At 50.9% G+C, this 19,161-nt stretch overlaps 1 protein-coding gene across 4 annotated transcripts in view; it reads right to left on the bottom strand.

Annotated features, from left to right (window-relative positions):
* Nucleotides 1–6,725, bottom strand: part of Bdkrb2 (bradykinin receptor B2) — a 29,975-nt gene extending 23,250 nt beyond the window's left edge. For 2 of the 4 annotated variants that reach the window (XM_087552316.1, XM_087552317.1), the window contains exons 1-2: nt 6,627–6,713; nt 2,740–2,812 (exon numbers count right to left, since the gene is read on the bottom strand). The gene's annotated coding sequence lies outside the window, so the exon portion shown is untranslated. 4 annotated transcript variants of the gene reach the window in all.
* Between the last annotated feature and the right edge of the window lie 12,436 nt (nt 6,726–19,161).

Below are 19,161 nucleotides of genomic sequence, written 5' to 3'. Positions count from 1 at the left end.
AACCCTTGCACAGACGTAACGCACCCCATGAAGAAGGAGCAGATCCTGGGTCCTTAAATAGCTCGTTTGTTCACTTTTTGCCTTTTATCTCTGTGTAGCCCTGGCTGTCCCGGAAGTCATTCTATAGATCAGGCTGGCCTCGAACTCAGACCTTCCCGCCTCTGCCTCCCAAACGCTGGGATGAAAGGTGTGCGCCACCACCAGCAGCAAGCTTTTCAATGCCTGTATTTTTCTTCTTTCCAGTTAGTCCTCCTGTGTGTGTGTGTGTGTGTGTGTGTGTGTGTGTGTGTGTGCGCGCGCGCTGTTATTTCCCACCATTCTTTCTGGCTATTATTCATTATCTAATTTTGTTTTCTGGTGCTGGGGTTTGAACCCATGGCTTTGAGCATGCTAGGCAAGCACTGCCCGGCAAAGCTACAGTTCCAGTCAATTTTTATTGAGGTAGGATTGCCTTACTACACTGCCCAGACTGTCTTAGGCTTGTAATCCACCCACTTCAGTCTCCTGGGCGTCTGGGACCACAAACCTGTGCTACCAAGGCTAGCTTAGCTGTAGACAGATATTCTAAGTGGATTTGGATGGACTCATGTCTGTAGCCCTCGTGGTTTCCTAACTGACATTTCTGAAGGAATGACTTGTCCTCTGGTGCAGCCTTGGCTGTGTCCCCTCGGTTTAGTAAGTAGTGCTTTCATAGAGTCGATCATTTCCCAGATTATCTGCAATTTCACCACAACGCTTTGAGGAATAAGTTTTAGGAACAGCTTCTAGAATTTTCAAGATTTTATATCAGATATTAACTTCCATAGTACACCCTATCAGAGCTATCAATATAACACGAGGCATCCATCAATATTAATCTCTACCTGCTGAGATTTTCTGACAGGCCTAGAGCACACAATTGATTTCTGCAACTGTGGTAGCCATGTCACGGATGACATTCCTACTAACCCTACTAACAGTTATCTTCCTGATGGACATGGGAATCCATATCTGCTGATTAACGCCAAGCGTAGAGAGATATTCCTTTCCCAGATACGATAAAAACTGTGGCTGCAGAGATGGCGTAACAGTTAAGTGCTTGTCACACAACCATGAAGACCTGAGCTCAGATCCTTAACACCCAGGAAAGCCAGGCACAAAGGCACACGTGTATAATCTCAGAGGGATATATATGTGTAGGCCACTGGCCGCTGAAATGGGGAAACCTCAGATTCAGTCAGACCCTGTCTTTTTTTTTTTAATTTATTTATAGTTTTTTTTTTTTTTTTGAGCTGGGGACCGAACCCAGGACCTTGCGCTTCCTAGGCAAGCGCTCTACCACTGAGCTAAATCCCCAACCCCAGACCCTGTCTTAAATGCTAAGGTGAAGCTATAGAGTTGTTGACCTTTGGCCTTTACACACACACACACACACACACACACACACACACACACACACACACACACCCCTGTGCACGCATACATACAAACTGGGTACGTCATTGTAATCTGTATACAGAGGAGGTAGAGACAGGCGTTCAGGGAGAGACTCTGAAAAAAAAAATCAGGAGTAACACAGAAAGACACCCAAGGTTTGACCTCTGGTCTCACGGGGGCTTGAATGTTGAGGGCACACGAACACACTCATGCACACGTGTGTGGGTGCACACACAGCCCACACTTGAAAAGAACAAGGTGGAAAGCCTAGCACACTCTCATTTCCTTCCTCCCTCCTTCTCCCATTTTCCCCTTGGGTGAAATTATATGAGATTTTAGTCCTGGGTAGTTAGAAAGTATTTATCTTTTCTGAGGAACCATTCCAGACATTTATTATTAAGCATCGCTGTCAGGTTCCCGCCAGCTTTAGGGCCACTGCTTAGACTTTAAATGGAAGGCATCACTAATCATCATCATCTTTTCTATAATGTTGACTCTGTTTAGTAGATTATTTAGCATGATGAATTTTATATTTGGCTGGAATATTTAATCAAGAAGTTTTTTCCCTTCTCTTCCCTCCCTACCCCCAAAAAGACAAATCCCTCCCCGGAATCCGAGTTTGTATAAGCAGAGGTGGTTTCAAGGAACCCCATACATCTGAGTCTATTTAACAGAGGTGGTTTAAAAAAAAAAAGCCCTCTCCAGCTCCGGGGTTCAACACAGTAGGTGCTCAGTGATTCCATTTTCATACACAGCTCCAGCAAGACTGAAGATCCAAGGACGGTTTGTTCTGCCACCCTCAAACCTTACCCCTGACTTCACCCCAACCTCACTGCTGCCCTGCTGGGCTGGCTCTCCTGGGTGTGTGATTTCCCCACTCCACCTTTTCAGACCTTGGATCTACCAAGATACAGGTAAACCCAGGCTTCTGGTATAGAATTCAGAAGCTCACCCAGGCAGGTCTCATACTTGAGGCAATCCTCCTGCCTCAGCTTTCTGGGTTTTGGGATTCCAGGTGTGAGGCCCAGCCCGACTTGTCTTCTTATTTCTATCCCCGTTTGCTTGGCTTCTTAGGTTTCATTTAAGTTTCCGCAAAGGGACCTGCAGGCTCACAACAGTTTCAAACAGTACGGAAGGAAGCACAGTGACCCTAAGCCTCCCTCCTGGTGTGATCCAGACCTGTCACCCCCTCCCTGAAGGCCACCAGACTGTCTCTTGTCATCCCACCCCCTCCCTTTTCAGACGCCTCCTGGTTTTCACAGGCAGATGCCCATGACCAAGCGTGAGGACACGCACAGACACTTTCAGTTACTCTGTCCTTACCTCTAGGCATCCACTGAGCAGCCCTCTGTCTCAGCTCTCTATTGCTCTGAGAAAGATCCCGACCAAAAGCAGCCTGGGGAGGGAAGGGTTTACTTGGCTTACAAATCCTGGAGGCCGGCCCATGGCAGGAAGCCAAGGTAAGACCTGTCAGCCAGGACTGAAGCAGAGGCCATGGAGGCGTGCTGCTCACTGCCTGGCTCCTCTTGGCTTGCTCACCTTGCTTTCTGATACAACCCAAGACCACTGACCGCAGCGGGCTGGGTCCTTCCACATCAATTATTAATTAGTTAATTAATGCCCTCTCAGATAATTCTACCTTGTGTCAAATTGAAAAATCACCAACCGCCACACCACCTCATTTTCTGAGGTGCTAGGGAGAAAAACCAGGGCTTTACTCATGCTGGCTAAGTTCTCTGTGGGATAGCCCTGGCTCTAATTAAAAACAAACAAACAAACAAACAAACAACCCCACAAAACCTTGACAATGAGTGTTTCTTTACAGAATACTTCCGCAGGGACTGATCCATAGTCAAGTCAAAGCAATGGGTGTGCATCTCTCAAGCTAACGTCGTGGGATGTCAGGATCCCGTGATCCACTGGTATCTCCACTGTGGGTGCTGCAGAAGCCAGAAGTCCTTGGCCCACTGGCTGTTCTCCAGGGATGTAACCGCGGCACCTTCCCCTCCTTTACCTTCTTTGTGACTGTGGCCTCCCAGAGGCACTGCTGTGGGAGACTAGTGCTTCCCTGAGTGCTCCAGACTCTCAGGGGGGTTTCCAATTTGAATTTTTAGGTAGTTTCTGGCTCAGTTACTATTTATAGCTGAGGGAACCAAGGCTCAGAGAGCTAAATGGCTTGCTTGCCCTAGGCTACGTGGTAGGGGGAGGAGGGATTCAATTCTAGCCTAGCTTCAGAAGAGCAGAGGAGAGGAAAGGCAAGGAAAAGAGGGGAGGAGAAAAGAGGGGAGAGAAGCCAATGGTTTACCCTGGGCTACGGGGTGGGGGGAAGGAGGGATTCAATTCTAGATTAGCTTCAGAAGAAGAAGGAAAGAAGAGAGGACCGGAAAAGAGGGGAGGGGAAGGGAAGGCAGGGGAAGGAAGGGAAGGGAAGAAGAGGAGAGAGGAGGGAAGAACAGAGGAGGGGAGAGGAGGGAGGGAGGGAGGGAGAGAACTGGTCTCATTCTCCGGGGTGTTCCCTCTAGTCTGTGCTCTAAGGGGCATTGCAGGGCTCCTCTGAAGTAGGGACAATTGTCCCTATCAAGGGCAAGGAAGCAGAGACTGAGAGTTTCCCGATCTGTAAGTGGCACCATTAAGGTTGGGACCCAATGCCCTGCTTGTCCCTCCTCACTTTGACCTCTGGCAAAGTGGCAGGGGGCCATAGAGTGCCAGTTTTTTTGGCCTCCAGAGTCTCAGAGACCCCCACCTTGGTGACAGAATCAGAGAGAGAAGAGAGAGAGCGAGAGCGAGAGCGAGAGCGATTGAGAGAGAGCGAGAGCGAGAGAGAGATTCTTCAGTTTGTTCTGGAATGCAGCCCCGGGTGCGTGTCTTGGGTGCAGGCTCCCCAGGAAACCAGGAAAGGTTGTCCTGTAGCGCCTCTCACAGAGGGCAGGTGAAGGACACTCCAGCCAAGGAGAGCTCACTTGTGTGGGTCGTAAAGTCCGTAAACGGGCTGCAGCTCTGGGGAAGAGGGTCACCTCCACCCGAGGAGGGCATTGCTGGCCTTAGAACCCTCCTGAGACGGACCAGGCCCTGGGCATCAGCCAGCTTCCTGACCACACTGCTCCCTTCCCAGCATGCACAGTGGGATAGTTCTTCATAGCTTGGGGATTCCTGGGCCAAGGAATGCATGTTGGAAGTGGTCGCTTGGGTCTCTGGTGTCAATGGGTTGTTATCCCTTAACTGATGACCTTTGACTTCTTAAAGCAAAACACGGACCCACCTGATCCACGAGCTCTCCCCCCGTCCCCCGCCCCAAACTGAGAGACCGGCTATAGGTTCACAGAAAACTTAAGGGGAAAGTTCAAAGGGTTCTCACCTAACCCTCGCCCTGTCCATCCTGACCCTATATTTATTACCATATACATGATTAGCTTTCTCCAGAATGTCACAGGCTGCTCACAATGTCACCTTCCCAAACTAGCTGCTTTAACTTAGCACCAAGCAAGTTGTGTGTTTCTCGGTGCTTTCTGTGTGACCGCTGTGGTCGTCCATTCAGCAAACCCTTCATTTTATTCATTAAATAGTGACCATTGGGCTCAGTTGTAAAGCAGTCAACTATTTATCCCACAAGCCGATACAGAGGTGTGGGTCCCACCCTCATTCTGGAAGCCCAGACCCCCTGGCAATCTGTACAAATTCTCCCTTGGCCCATGTGGTTGGTCCCTTCCAGGCCACACATGAACAGCAGAGAGGGTAACCCTCATGTTACTCTTAAACACCCTGAAATTCTTGTCCAGCCAGTCACTGTGTCAGCAGAGGTCACATGGTCCGATTATTCTGGGCTCGATCTCCATCTGATGGATCCCCTGTAGATCAGCGCCCTTACATAGGCTCGGTCAATCCATCTTTTCCTGTTTTAAAGGTGATAGAGCCTGCGTCCCGTGAATTTATGGGAGTCCCTTGGCAATGTAGGAAGGACGTCTGTGCTGGGGGCCTTGCAGGGTGTGATTACAGGGGATTTTTTTTTTTTCTTAAACACATGGAGCTGCAGTGCGAAAGTCCAGAGTAGGGCTGTCATGGAGTTCTAGGGACCACTGCCCTGCAAGCACACGAGCTTTTCCATTTTTAATATTTTCCCCATCCCTCCTTCCCTGCCTGTCCCTGCCCCGATCTGAGCAGAGGAAAACAGCAAACTCTGCCCCTGACTCTCACAACTGTGGGGTGTTCCCATCACCCACGCTGCTGTTAGGGCGCTGAGGGGGATCAGAGCCTCTACAAACCCTTCTCTGGGCCAGGAGTTGTGACTGACATGGCACCACACCCACACCCAGCAGAGCTCCTGCTTCCTGTGGATGGTTGGAGAGAGCCACAGGCAGCCCGTGACTCAGGAAGGCGCATTCTAACCTGCCTCACCTCTAACCTGCCTCACCCGGGCGCATCACTGCTGCACCTAACACAGGCGCCGCCGAGCTACCAACCCAGTAACCCGGGTAACTCAAACTGCACACGTGGCCCGTCGTGGGGCGGCCACATTTCTGTCTGAATTAAAAGGAGCCACTTCTTTGTGCCGTTGGCCCCGATATATATATAAAACCTTCACCAATTATGTCACCCATGGGGTAAAAGCAGAGCTGGGACTTGAACCCAAGATCACACATAAAGCCCATTCATAACCACTGCCTTGATGGAGGACCAGGGCAGGAGGGACACAGAGCGTTTGTGGACTAAAACTGCCCCCATTGGCCCACATGAGGCACAAAGACAGTGGGGACAAAGTCTCCTTTCTGTCTTAATCTCCGCTCCAAGGAGCAGCCGAACATACCTTGCAGAGGGAGATAACTAGGTTCAGAGACATGACAGAGAATCTCCGGGAGTCACAAAAGACCATCAGTGGCCCAGTGAATAAAAAGCCAGACTCTGGACACCTGTCCGGCTGCCTGGCGCTCACTGCTTTAGCCCATGGTGTCCACATGGAGCCTATAAAACTCAAACCACAGGTCACTCACAGGAAAAAGCTGAGCTGGAACCGGCAAGGCAAACACCGTCTGTATTTGTGACCCTTCTTCCAGCTATTTCTCGGACCCAGGGGACGAAGTAATCTTCCTCCAGTTCCCCGGGACCGGGACCGTAGAACCCCTGGGAGCCTAGGACTCAGTCTCAGATGCTGGCCAGGCCCTCTCTGTACTGGGGCACTTGCGCTCTCAGTGAGCTACCTCTGGCCGAACACTCACCTTTTCTCTAGAGAGCCGGTTCTGTGTTGTAGGGAGTCCCTCGGTCCAGGGCTAGCGACTGCCTGCCACGCCGTCCCCAACAGTACTACTCACTCTCCTGAGGAGCGGAGCTGGAGTGGCACAGGGAACGGCTCATCTTTCAAGGGCTGGCCGGTGATGTCATCACTCTCCTGGGCACCTCCCCCCTCCACTTCCAGCCCAGATCAGCTCCGGGCTCCGGGATCAGCAGCAGCTTCTGGCTGGGGTGCTTTTGGACCTCCTAGCTGCAGAGGCCAAGTTGCGAGGGCCACAGCCACAGGTAGTCCTCCATTGGTGCAGACTGAGGTCTGGCCGGGGAGCCTTGGGTGGCAAATGATTCCCCCTGCAGCTCCGACAGCCAGAGGGACCACATGAATGCCTGTGTTTAACATAACATTGTTTACCACTACTGGGTCTCCTGAAGTGATTGTTTTGCTCCAGAGTTTTAGGTGCAAACAGTGAGCACTTACATAGAGGATGTAAACAGAAGGCAGCCGGTTGGGCTGGGAAGTTTCAAAGTGTTTTTGTATTTTGCTTTCGCCATGCACACATCCCAAGGGTGCTGTAGCAGAAACTAGGATACATCTCAGAGAGGGACACACTGCTGGCCAAGTCCTTGGGTGAGCTGTGTGTGGGCCCCTGCCAGACACGGAATTCCTTCGGGGGATTTAGAAGCAGTTTCTTCCTCTCCTTCCAAGCTCTGGATCTTTTCATTTTCTCTGAAGATCTTCTAATGATCTACTGCACTTTCCTCTCCTGATGAGAGAGGTGTGGAGGGTGCAGGGAAGACCAGGCAAGAGTGAAGTCTAAGGGTCCAGGAATGCACACAGACAGAACTCCAATTGCTGTCCCCCTGACCGTGACACAGGAATGGGAGGAGGCGGCAGCCAAGGCTTTGAATCCAAGGAAAGCCATGGATGCACCGAGATCTAACTGAAGTGAGTCAAGGCTCTTGTGACCTGAGTGTCCCATGGCCCCATCTGCACCTCTGGCCTGTCTGACCACAGGGAACTTCCGAGGCCTAGGACCTCAGGTCCACTTGGGTGAGTGAGCCTGTGATCTGACTAAGGCTGAATGTGGATGTCCTGTGCCTACCCACTCCTGCAGGGGAAACCACAACCTACACCAGAGCACTAAGGGGAGGTCACAAGGGAAGGGTCCCTCACGAACCTCGAGGAGCAGACAGAGAAGCTGGGCGGTGATCCACAGACACCGAGGCTGCAGGCTCTAGAGTCAGAGGTCTGCCTGGCTCCCCAGACTCAAAACGAAGGACAAAAGCCCAAAGCCCCACTGTCCTGTCCCCATTGTGTGTCTCGACTGAGTGCTGGTTGGCCTGGAGTGGCAGGCTCCACTCACATTCGGAACACACGATTCCCTTACTCCTACTCCGTTTCCTGATGGGAAGCAACCGACTCTTCACCCTGAGGCCAGGTACTCAGAAGTTCTGAAGAGTCCTATACCATGAGAGCACTCAGAGTTGATAATCCCTAGGTTAGCCAGCCCCACCCACATGTCACCCCTACAGAAGCTGTCCCTACTGGTCTGGCTTGCTGACACGAATCCTAGTGTGGCACCAGGAGGAGGCTTCTCTTGCTGGATACAGTAAATCACCAAGACAGTGTCTCTATCTAGCAACCTGGAGTTACGTTGTGTCCAGCTGTCAGACGAATCTGAAATCTTATAGACACCCACACGCGTTTATTGACACCAATAACAAGCCGTTCTTCCATCTAGCCACCTATGCCTTTGTACCTCTCCCTGGCTCTTTCCTTTCTTCCTCTTTCTCTCCTTCCTCCATCCCCCTTCTCTCTCCTTTCTTCTCCCTCACTTGTCACCCTCTCCTTTCTCCCTTATGCCCACTGGTTCATCCAGCCACCTGGTTCATCTCAGACATTCATAGGCAGCAGACATGAAGGGATGGGTGCAGGTCAGGCCAGTCCCTCAGGGCAGAACAGGCTGTGCAGCCGTTTCAAAGCACTCTTTACAAACTGGTTACCGGTCCTCTCTGGCTCTGCCTGATTTTCACACCCTGCTTTTGCTCTGAGCAAATCTGACTCAACTTTCTGAAAGTTCTCTGAGGTGGCTGCCTCTTATGTCCTTAGCACTATGTGTGCTTGTGCGAAGGCTGCAGAGGGAAGCTCAACCTGGGGGGCAGGACTCCAGCCTTCAGCCCTCTGCTGTATTCAGAGAGCGCAATGGAGGAGGTCAGATGTCCCTATGAAGCTCCCATAGCCTCCCCACCCAGCCAGGACCTTCACACCACAGGCAGAGGTTCCCCTGTGCCCCACTCTTCTCTCTAGTACAGCTCCAAGCCCCCTCAGTCCTCTGTGCCTTAGCCCCAGGATGTCCTCTCACCCCACAAGTATGTCAGGACCACGTTCAACTTTGGGCCTTTGCACTGGCTGTGATGGCAGTCCCTGTTTTCTGGAAGGCTGTTTGGGGACACCCGATATGCTTGTCTAGTACCGTATCCCACATGTGCTCACCAACTCCTGCATGTTCTGCACCAGTCATGGATTTTTTTTTCTTAGTGGGCTAAGAACCCTCAAGCAGGGAACCCCATGAAGAAGGGAAGAGTCCCCCCTACCCAACCTGAGTGAAGGAGAGACCAAGTAATACAGGACAGCCTGGAACAGAATACCAACACATTCATGAGCATCCACCACTCTGCTGCAACATTCCAGAACATTCTCTACGTGTTGGTGGGTGAGAAAGACATCCCCAAAGCTTCAAGAACTGGCTGGTGCTTTTGTCCAGAGATCCATGGTTTTGAACAGAAAGCTACCAGTGGATATCTATGTAGTACTATCTATCTATCTATCTATCTATCTATCTATCTATCTATCTATCTTTCTTTCTTTCTTTCTTTCTTTCTTTCTTTCTTTTTCTTTCTTTCTTTCTTCCTTCCTATCTATCTTTCTTTCTTCCTTCCTATCTATCTTTCTTTCTTCCTTCCTATCTATCTATCTATCTATCTATCTATCTATCTATCTATCTATCTATCTATCATCTATCTATACCTAGCTGTCTGTCTACATATATACATGTGTCGAAAGAATTTATCAAATTAGCTTATATTGAAATAGTAACACCAGCTCTCTCTCTCACACACCTGAGAGTCTGAGAACCCAGCAGTTGTTTGGTCCTTAAGACTGGGTATGTTAGCAGTTCCAATCTGGTACTGAAACCCAGACGTTCTTGAAGAGCCTCTGGACTCAGTCTACTATGGAAGCCTGGAAATTCTGGGTCTGATGTCATTGAAGGAATCAGCAGCAACAGGGTAAATTGGCCCAGAGGCAAGAGGGAGGCCAACCAAGAAGAGGGTCTTTCTCCACCCATGTCTTCGCACACTCCTCTTTTAATCTGGGCTGCTCCAGTAGTGGCTACCTATTTGGGGGGCATTTCTTCTCACATTAACTAAGGCAATTGTGACAACTCTCTCCTGAGACTCCCTACCCTGGTGATTCTAATTTGTGGCAAGTTGCATCGGACCCAAGCAACTCCGTGTTGGAATGCAAAGGTCCATCCTGACTCTAGTTCTTAGGTTTCAAGCTATCGACTTGTCTGACTGTCACCCTGTAGGACACTCAGCGCCTCTACAGGTGGTTTATCTGGGCCTGGGGTCCAGATACCCAACAGGGATCTCCTACCCAGCCCTGCTGGGACATTATGGGACACAGATTTGGCCCTTGTTCATGGGTATGGGCATTCTCTGGACCATGCTGTCTTTAAGCAGGTGGTTATGTGATTCCCCTGACTTTGCACAACAATGAAGGAAGCTGGATGAGGTAATGGAGACTGAGAGAGGCTCCTTATCCTCTATGAGTCTTCACATGTGAATAGCCCAGCTGTGCTCCGAGGCCCAGTCAGACTCCCCAGTCTCTCCCTGTGTCTCCAGGTTCAGGTACAGCTGAGAAAACCTGATAACAGACAGGGTCTGGGAGATGGCTCAGTGGGCAAAGCACTTACTCCACAAGCATAAGGACCAGAGTTTGATTACCCAGGATGCACCAGAAAAAGATGGATGCTGTTGTCGAGGCCTGTGTTTTACTCCCTGTGCTGGGGAGAAGGAGAAAGGTGGGTCCCTGAGGCTCTAAGACCAGCCAGTCTACTTGGTGAGTTCCAGGCTAGTGAGAAAGCTTGCCTCAAAAAAAAACAAAAGGTGGGGGTTGGGGATTTAGCTCAGTGGTAGAGCGCTTGCCTAGCAAGCGCAAGGCCCTGGGTTCGGTCCCCAGCTCCGAAAAAAAGAAAAAACAAACAAACAAACAAAACAAAAAAACCCAAAAGGTGTACTGTGCCTTTCAGAAAATAATGATGATTGACCCTCTGGCCTACCTGCATGCTCACCTACACGCTCAAAACCTGAGAGTAAACATAATGTGTGTAGTTCTCTATTGTTTGAGCTCTACCACAAGATAAAAAGTGAAACACCCTGTGGCTTAGTTAGGGTTTCCATTGCCGTGAAGAGACACCATGGCCATGGAAACTTTTATAAAGCAAAAACATTTAATTAGGGCTGGCTTATAGTTTCAGAGGTTCAGTCCATTATCATCATGTGGGGAAGCACAGCAGCGTGCAGACGGACATGGTGCTGGAAAGGCCAAGAGTTCTACATCTTGATCTGAAGGCACCAGAAGGGGACAGGATTTGTTCCATGCTTGGCATAGCTTAAACATTTAAGACCTCAAAGCCCCACCTCCACAGCGGCACACTTTCCCTGACAAAGCCACGCCTCCTCAGATAAGGCCACACCTCCTAACAGTGCCACTCCCTATGACCAAGCATTCAGACACACAAAACTATGTGTGTGTGTGTGTGTGTGTGTGTGTGTGTGTGTTGGTGGGGGGTTGGATAGTGTGTTTGTGAGTCTGTGTATACATGTGCATGTGTGCATGCATGTGTGTGTTATATAACCGTTTTCTTATGCAACACACATATATGTTCATCATGTTATACGTGCTGTCTTACGTGGTGAATTCCTCCTGCTTCTGCTGACTTTAGTGCTGATTTAGTGGAATTCTGTGAAGAGGCTGGAATCCGGATCTTGTTTGGCGAGCTCTGTCCTAGCAGCTCACCAGCTCTCTCTCTGCCGTTGCTTAGTCCTTCTCTTCCTTCCTTTCTTGGAGATTGGCCCCCAAGTCCTTAGGCAGCTTGGCAAAGGTTCTACCACCCACTGAGCTACAGCCTTCAACCCTTTGCTGCTTTCCTTACCGTGACATGCCCCCCTCCGTCAGCCATGCTTTTCTGAGCAAGGAACCCTGATACCTAAGTGACATGGAGGTCAAGTTCACCTGTCTTCCCCTTCTCGGCCTGGAACATCCCACCAGCTCTGTGCTGTGTTCAGCCCAGGAAGAAAAGACACTCTGGAGCGGATCTTCCCTCCTTTATCCCTGAGCATGAGTGGGTGACCAGTGCTGGACAGGCACCAGAGCAGGAGGCCTGTGACAGGGTCTCTGGCCATTGATGTTACAGGAGGCACATCTTCTCTCAGAGTCTAAAGCAGGGCCTGTGAGGATGGGAACCATAGGCCAGGTTAGGGCACCCCGACCTCAGACTCACCTTGAACCCCTTGAGACAGGCACCCCCACTTCTATTTGAGATCTGGAAGAATCCTCCAGGAAGGTAAGTTATACTTACACCCCATGTGCTGATGGGTGGCACCAGGGAGAAGGGGTGAAATTGCCCAGGCTTAGAAGGTACAGCTCGTTTCTGACATTTATTCCTTTTGTACTTAAAGACCGAGATGTGTACACAAGGCTGTTCTTGCCCCTGCTGCATGAGCCTCATGATTAGGGATTCTCTGTACCAAACAGAAATACTGAACCTCTTGCCTTAGCACTGAGGAGATACGCTGGGCCCCTTGCCCAGGCTTATGAATGGATTGTAAATGAATAAGCTGAAAACAAGTGAGGTTCTAGCAATTTCCAGTGCAGGGGTAAGGTGGGACAGGTGTTGAAGACCTATCTGCCCTCTGTCTACCTCTCCTCCTTCCCTGGGAGGAGGATGCAGCCATGTCCTTCTGATGATGGTAGAGCCATCAACAGCAGTCAATACCAGTCAATACCAGTCAGCTGCTGTACTTCGACTGGCTTGTGCTGCTGCTGGTAGGCAGGGAGAGGCAGTTACTCACTTCCTGAGGCCAGTGCACTGGCTGGGGCCTTTCCAAGCTGGGAATTGCTATGCAGGGGTGGCCTTTCCAAGCTGGGAATTGCTATGCAGGGGTATACAGAGCCGGTTCCCAGCATCCCTCTGACCCTTCCCCTAAGCCTGCTGTGTTTGGGAATACCAGGGAGCTGATCTGCCTGGGCCCTCATACCATCTCTCTCCTCATACCTGGGATCCTCGCCCAGCTGTCTGACCACCTTCTCAAGAGTCTCCCCCAGTCCCTCTCAGTCTCCCATCCTCTTTATCTGAGATCGGGGCTCAGGAAGAGGAGCCTCTCAACTTAGTAGTGGAGCACAACTTAGAAGGAACCTTCTGGGGACTTCTCAAATGACTCGGGGGACCTAGAACAGAGGAGGCAGGGCCAGTTGGCTCGAATGCTTGAGGTGTGGGTATCTGAAGGAACTTAGACGCTTCTATTTTCCCTCCTGTCCCAAGTTCAGACTTTATTCTCCTACTACCAGTGCCAGTGTGCAGTCAGGAGCCCTCCATGATCTATCCACGCCCACTGGTCCTGCCTGTCTGCCAGCTGACTTCTGCCTTGTCCAGGTGTCCAGGGCTCTAAAACCTACTTCTCTTGCTCCCTGCACTTACTATCCCCCCCACCCCAACCTCATTTACTTCTTACCTAACCCGTTCTGTCCCAACACAATGTCCCACCATCCCTGGGCTGTGCCTCTGCCTGTCTGTGCCCTCTCTGATAACAGAACTTGTCATGGGTCTGGGTCCTCCTACCCTCAGGTGACTTGTCATTGGTGATTTAGTATACAGAACTCTGGGAGCCTGTCCTTTCATAGTGTGATAATCTTCTGCGCAGGCTGTGAGATTAGATAAGGGAGTTGATAGGAGGCCACCAGCAGAGTGGCAGGTATGTGGCTGGGGGTAAACAATACCAACACAGGCCTTGACCTCAGTCCAGCATGGCCATTGAAAACCCGACAGGGACTGGGGACCCCAAGTCCCCGTGGGAGCGCTGAGAATAGGAACACACCCATCACGGGCTGCTGGGACAGCCAGGAGGCAGGAAGCCAGCCTCAGTGCATCGAATCTCAATCTTGGCAGGAGCTCAGAGCACTCTCGGTTGCCTCCACTGAGAAAAGAGAAGTTCATGAGACACCAAACTGTCTTTCTGTCGAATTCAGTGGCATTTGCAGCGTTGGGCACCTTCACGTCTGACTAGCTTCCAAACACTCCACCAGCCACAAAGGAGACTGTGCTCACTACCCTCTAGTCACCCCACTTTTCTGCCCATCACCCAACTTCTGTCTCTACAGGGTCACCTATTCTGCGTGTTCTGTGTGTATGAAACCATTGATCATGGGAGCCTTCACGCCTAGTTTCACCTACTTGATGGAATGGATGCGGAGCTCACACACATCTTAGTATCCATGAGGTTCCAACCCTTTCAAGCCTGAAGAGCATTCTATGGTGGGGTCGAACCACTCTGAGGCTGCTCGCCCCTGCTGACCTTGGTGAACTATGCTCTGTGAGCATCTGCCTGGCTGGCTTTGCTCAATCTCGCTTCAGTCCTTTGGGGTTATACGCCGGCAGGTCCTGGGTTATAGGTCAGCTCTGTGCTTAACGTTGGGAGGAGCTGCCAGCCTGTTTCCCGTAGGGCAGCACCGTTTTGGTCCCACCAGCAACATTCCCTCTTTTAGTTGGCATTCACAGGTAGGTAAACAGCCTGCTGACTCTGGAAAGAGGCTTTGACCGAGCTGAGGCAGTGTTCCCTCTCCATCAACATCCTTACGTAAGAACTTTGTGGTCATCCGAAGTGGCTCCCACAGGAGACGCAATGACCCTATTCCTAGTCAGAGAGGGTGAATAATTTGTCCAAGGTGGCCCAGTTCACTGGTGGTTGAGGTGGAGCAGGACTCCGGCCCTGCTGGTCTCGTGCTCTGCCTGCCTCTCAGAGTGTTTCTCTGTCCTCAGATGTGGTGGGACTTCCAGGGCTACCTGTCTCCCCTCTTCCTGCCAGTTCAGGCAGACCCTGATTTAGCCCCAGCTGGAGGCCTGGTCCGCCCTGGGAGAGAAGCACTCTAAATGCACAACATTCTGGCCGCATTCCTCTGTCAGGAAGGGGCCCATAGGCCAGAAAGAGCTCAGGTAGCCAGGTGCCCTTCATGGCTGAGTAATTTCCCACACTTCACCTTCAAAGGCTTTTCAAGTGTGTCTACAGCAGCTCCCTGGATGGGTAGCTCAGCCTGAGGCAGCCACAGGAGCCCCGCCCCACCCCGTCCCCGGACAATGCACCCTCACTGTACAGTTCTAAGTGGGGGAGCAGTTTGGCTCAGCCAGGTCCAGGTCCTGCCAGGTTGTAGGTGTTACCTCCAAGGGAGCAGCCCTTGGGTGGGAACTGTCATGCCTGTCCCACTGAGGAAGCTGAGGCTCACAGTGGTCACCGACCTGCGACCTGCCCTGCATTCATCTCTCCACAACCACCAAGTGCCAGGGGCTCAGCTGCCCTTGCCTGAGGTGTCCTCCCAAACCTAGCTTGTTTCTCCTGGCTCCTTTGTCACCTCCTCTCCCCTCCATATTACTGCTGAAGTTCAAGGTTTTCCTTGACTATGTAGGAAGTTCAAGACCAGCCTGGGCTACCTGAGACCCTGTCTCAGAAAAAACAAAACAAGACAAAACAAAAAAACAAGACAAAACAAAACAAAACAATCACTTCAGCAGCTATGTGGAAGAGAAGAGGTAGAGGAGGTGGAGAAGATATGGAGCCTCCCTGGGCCCTTGTATGGGCACAGGGGGTCTGGGAGAGTCCCTGAAAGAGGGTAGGGTGTGGGAAGGCACCCCAAAAAAGGAAACCCTGGTTGCCAAGAGGAGAACCTGGGGTTCTGGAATACTGCTCAAGGCCACCCATCCTGTCCTCCTGGCTGGGTCAGTGCCAGTGTTTATCAGTGGGTCATGAAGGTAGAAATTCTGAGAGGGTGGGGGAGGGGCACCCGGGCTCCCCAAGTTAGGGTAACACTGTGAACGCACAGCCTGTGGGTCCTGCTCCATAAATAGACACTATCTTCCTAAAGGTCTTGTCAAAAGCCAAGGGGGGCTGAGGTGGGAACAGATCCAAGGCTATCTGAGGCCAGAAATAGCCAGGGCCCCCCAAGCGGGCCAGACGGGTGGGTGGTAACATCCACTTCCGGGCTCCAGGCTAGGCACTCTTCCCAGACCGGAATGACTCAGAGAAAGAGAAGGTGACCTCCTCCTTCCCTCAGGGTCACCTTTTCATTCTGGGGTTTATTGAGGGACATTCTGAGCACCAGAATAGAAGCGAGAGTGGGTGACGTCATAGCGAATGACGTCATGCTATGGAACCTGTCAGAGGGAAGTGTTGGATGGCTGTTCTGATTGAATCACCAGCCAGTCCCTTTCATTCGGAGCCTGCAGAATGCTGGGAGGCACCGGTGTGTCTCCGGGGTTTTCACAGTGATCCCGTGTTCACGGGAGGGTGGAGTTGGGTGACCCAGAGGGGTGTCCTCGAAGCTCGGCTTGCAGCCTATGCTGCTGTAAACATTACTGAGAACCACCTGAGATCTGCTCCCATGCAGTCATGCCTGTTTCCTCCAAGTGCTGAGGAGCCCAGGTGTGACACGGGTACCACATTGCCCCTAAAGCGTGACATCAGGGTCCACTTGGTGTCACCGTTTGAGGGGGGTGTCCTGGGTTCTCTCTCTCCCTCTCTCTCTCTCTCTCTCTCTCTCTCTCTCTCTCTCTCTCTCTCTCTCTCTTTCTTTCTTTTTTTCAGAGCTGGGGACTGAACCCAGGGCCCTGCGGTTGCTAGGCAAGCGCTCTACCACTGAGCTAAATCCCCAACCCCTCTATCTCTCTTAATGACTTACAGTTCCCTCTCAACTGGGAAATTCTAGTCACCCATGTACACGCTAAATGTGAAAGAGGCTAGGAGAATATTACCACCCTTCAAGACTTGGGTGCAAAATCTGAACGCAGGAAGCTTAGGCAAGGAAATGAAGAAGGCCACACAAAATGCCCCCACCATCCTTGCAGACACCCCATGCTCAGGGCTGTGACTTCCTCTCACAGTGGTATAGGAGCTCTTTGCTTCTTATAATTATTAGTGTGTGTGTGTGTGTGTGTGTGTGTGTGTATGGGAGTGTGTATATTTGTATGTCAGAGTACTAATGTATGTGTGTTTGTATGTGTGTTGTATGTATGTGTATACATATATGTGTACATGAGTGTGTGAGTGTTTGTGTATGTGTGTATGTGTGTGAATATATGTGAATGTATATGTGTGCATATATGTGTACATGAGCGTGTGTGAGTGTATGTGTATGTGAGTGTATGTCTGTGAATATATGTGAATGTATGTGTGCATATATGTGTACATGAGTGTGCGAGTATGTCATGTGAGTGTGTGTATGTGTGTGTAGTGTATGTGTATGTGAATATGTTGTGCATATATATGTGCACATGAGTGTGTGTGAGTGTATGTGTATGAGTATATGTGTGAGTGTATGTATATGTGTGAGTGTGTATCTGTGTGTGCATGTATGTATGTGTATGTGAGAATGTGTGTGTGTGCGCATGTATGTATGTGTATGTGAGAGTGTGTCTGAGTGGCATCTATTTAAATCATTGTCCCATTTTTTAATTGGGTTACTTGTTTCCACGTGAGTGAGAGTCCTTTACAGAGACCTGCAGGCCCTTCGTGGCATGACAGTCATATGAAGGTCAAAGGACAGCTTGGGGAAGCTGATTCTCTTCTGCCACAGGGTCGTGGCTTGGAAGCAAGTGCCAGACCTGGACATGTTTGGTGGTGAGAGCTGTTTATGGTTCATTTTCACAAACACTTCTTTTCGTATAGTGGGCCTAGTATTTTATTCTCGGAAGCATTTTCTTAATCAGTGATTGATGGGGGAGGGCCCAGCCATTGTGGGTGGCGCCATCCCGGGGCTGGTGGTCCTGGGTTCTATAAGAGAGCAGGCTGAGTGAGCCAGGGGAAGCAAGCCAGTAAGCAGCGCCCTCCATGACCTCTGCATCAGCTCCTGCCTCCAGGTTCCTGCCCTGTGTGAGTTCCCATCCTGACTTCCTTCAGGGATCGACTGTCACCTAGGATGAAGCAAGTCCTTTCTTTTCCAAGTTTCTTTTCGTCGTGGTGCTCATCGCAGCAGTAGAAACCCTGACTAAGACATTAACTTATACAAAGGAATCTCACTTTCTGAAATTATTTATAGGAGTCAGCTCTCTGTTACAAGCACTGGGTATTGAACTCGGGTCATCAAGCTTTTGAGGCAAGCTCCTTTGCCTGCTGAGCCATGTCCCTGCCCCTTTAGTAACGTTCAAAAGGAGTTTGGGGAACAGTGGGAAACCAAGAAGGGGCAAATCAGTTGTTTTCAGCCGATTTGCACTTCCTGCTCTGATGGCCAATGACTCACTGCTCCTGTGACCTCTCTCTCCCCCCTTTCTGAGGCCCAAACGCCCCTCTCTACCTGTCTGTGTCCCTCGTTGCATTTTTCTATTCCTTACTAGACCAGGCATCATGATCTATCATTTTGACATTTCTTGGGCACTGCCGAGGAGAGTTACACAGCTCAGCGCCTTAGCGTCACTGTCCCCTGGGAACAGACAGCCCCAGCTGGGCTTTCACTGCCTAGAAGAGCCTCCCAGGGGTCCCCATCTCCGTGCCCTAATTTCCCTCAGACTTTTTGGCTCCCCTCTCCCCCACCACCCAAATTGGCAGCTTCGCTTACTACCTCACAGAGGAAACAGCAGTCCCCCGGGAGGCGCCTGGTTGTTCCTTGCCCCAGGACTGTTCCGCCACTGTCTCTGTCTACACCAGACACCTGCTTCTCAGGATGTGACCTCATGGTCCCCAGCCAGCAGTCCAGGATCCCATCCAGGAGTCCCAGTCGGCATTGGCACACAGCACTCGGATCCCACTGGCTTCTTATTTTCAGAATACAGGCTCCTGGCTCCAATTCACCCGTCTTAAAGCCTCACCCTGCTGCTTTATACATTGGCTGTCTTCAGGGGCGATGCTTGTGGTATCTACTGATGGCTACGCAATAGAGTAGCACCCCCAAGAGCCTAGGAACTCCACTTTAATGTTCAGATCACAGATGTATACGACAGTGCTGGGCTGACTGAACTAAGTGCCAAGAACACAGGAACGTAAGTTACACCGTCCTGGGAGCCAGATGTGCATCACCTCTGTGTGGCAGGGCCCTAGACCCCAGAAGATTCTAGATGGCTCTTGTTCAGGTCTTCTGGTGTCTGGCACCTTCTTGGATTGTGGCAGCAGGACTCTATTCTGCATATGGTGCTTAACGTGTGCCTGTCTGTGCCCCAGTGTCCCCAATTTTAAGGACACGGTCACGGCGGGTTTTTATTT

Source organism: Rattus norvegicus, chromosome 6 (genome assembly GCF_021556685.1).
Source record: "Rattus norvegicus strain SHRSP/BbbUtx chromosome 6, alternate assembly SHRSP_T2T, whole genome shotgun sequence".
Classification (NCBI taxonomy): Eukaryota; Metazoa; Chordata; class Mammalia; order Rodentia; family Muridae; genus Rattus; species Rattus norvegicus.
This window is presented reverse-complemented; position numbering and strand designations above follow the sequence as displayed.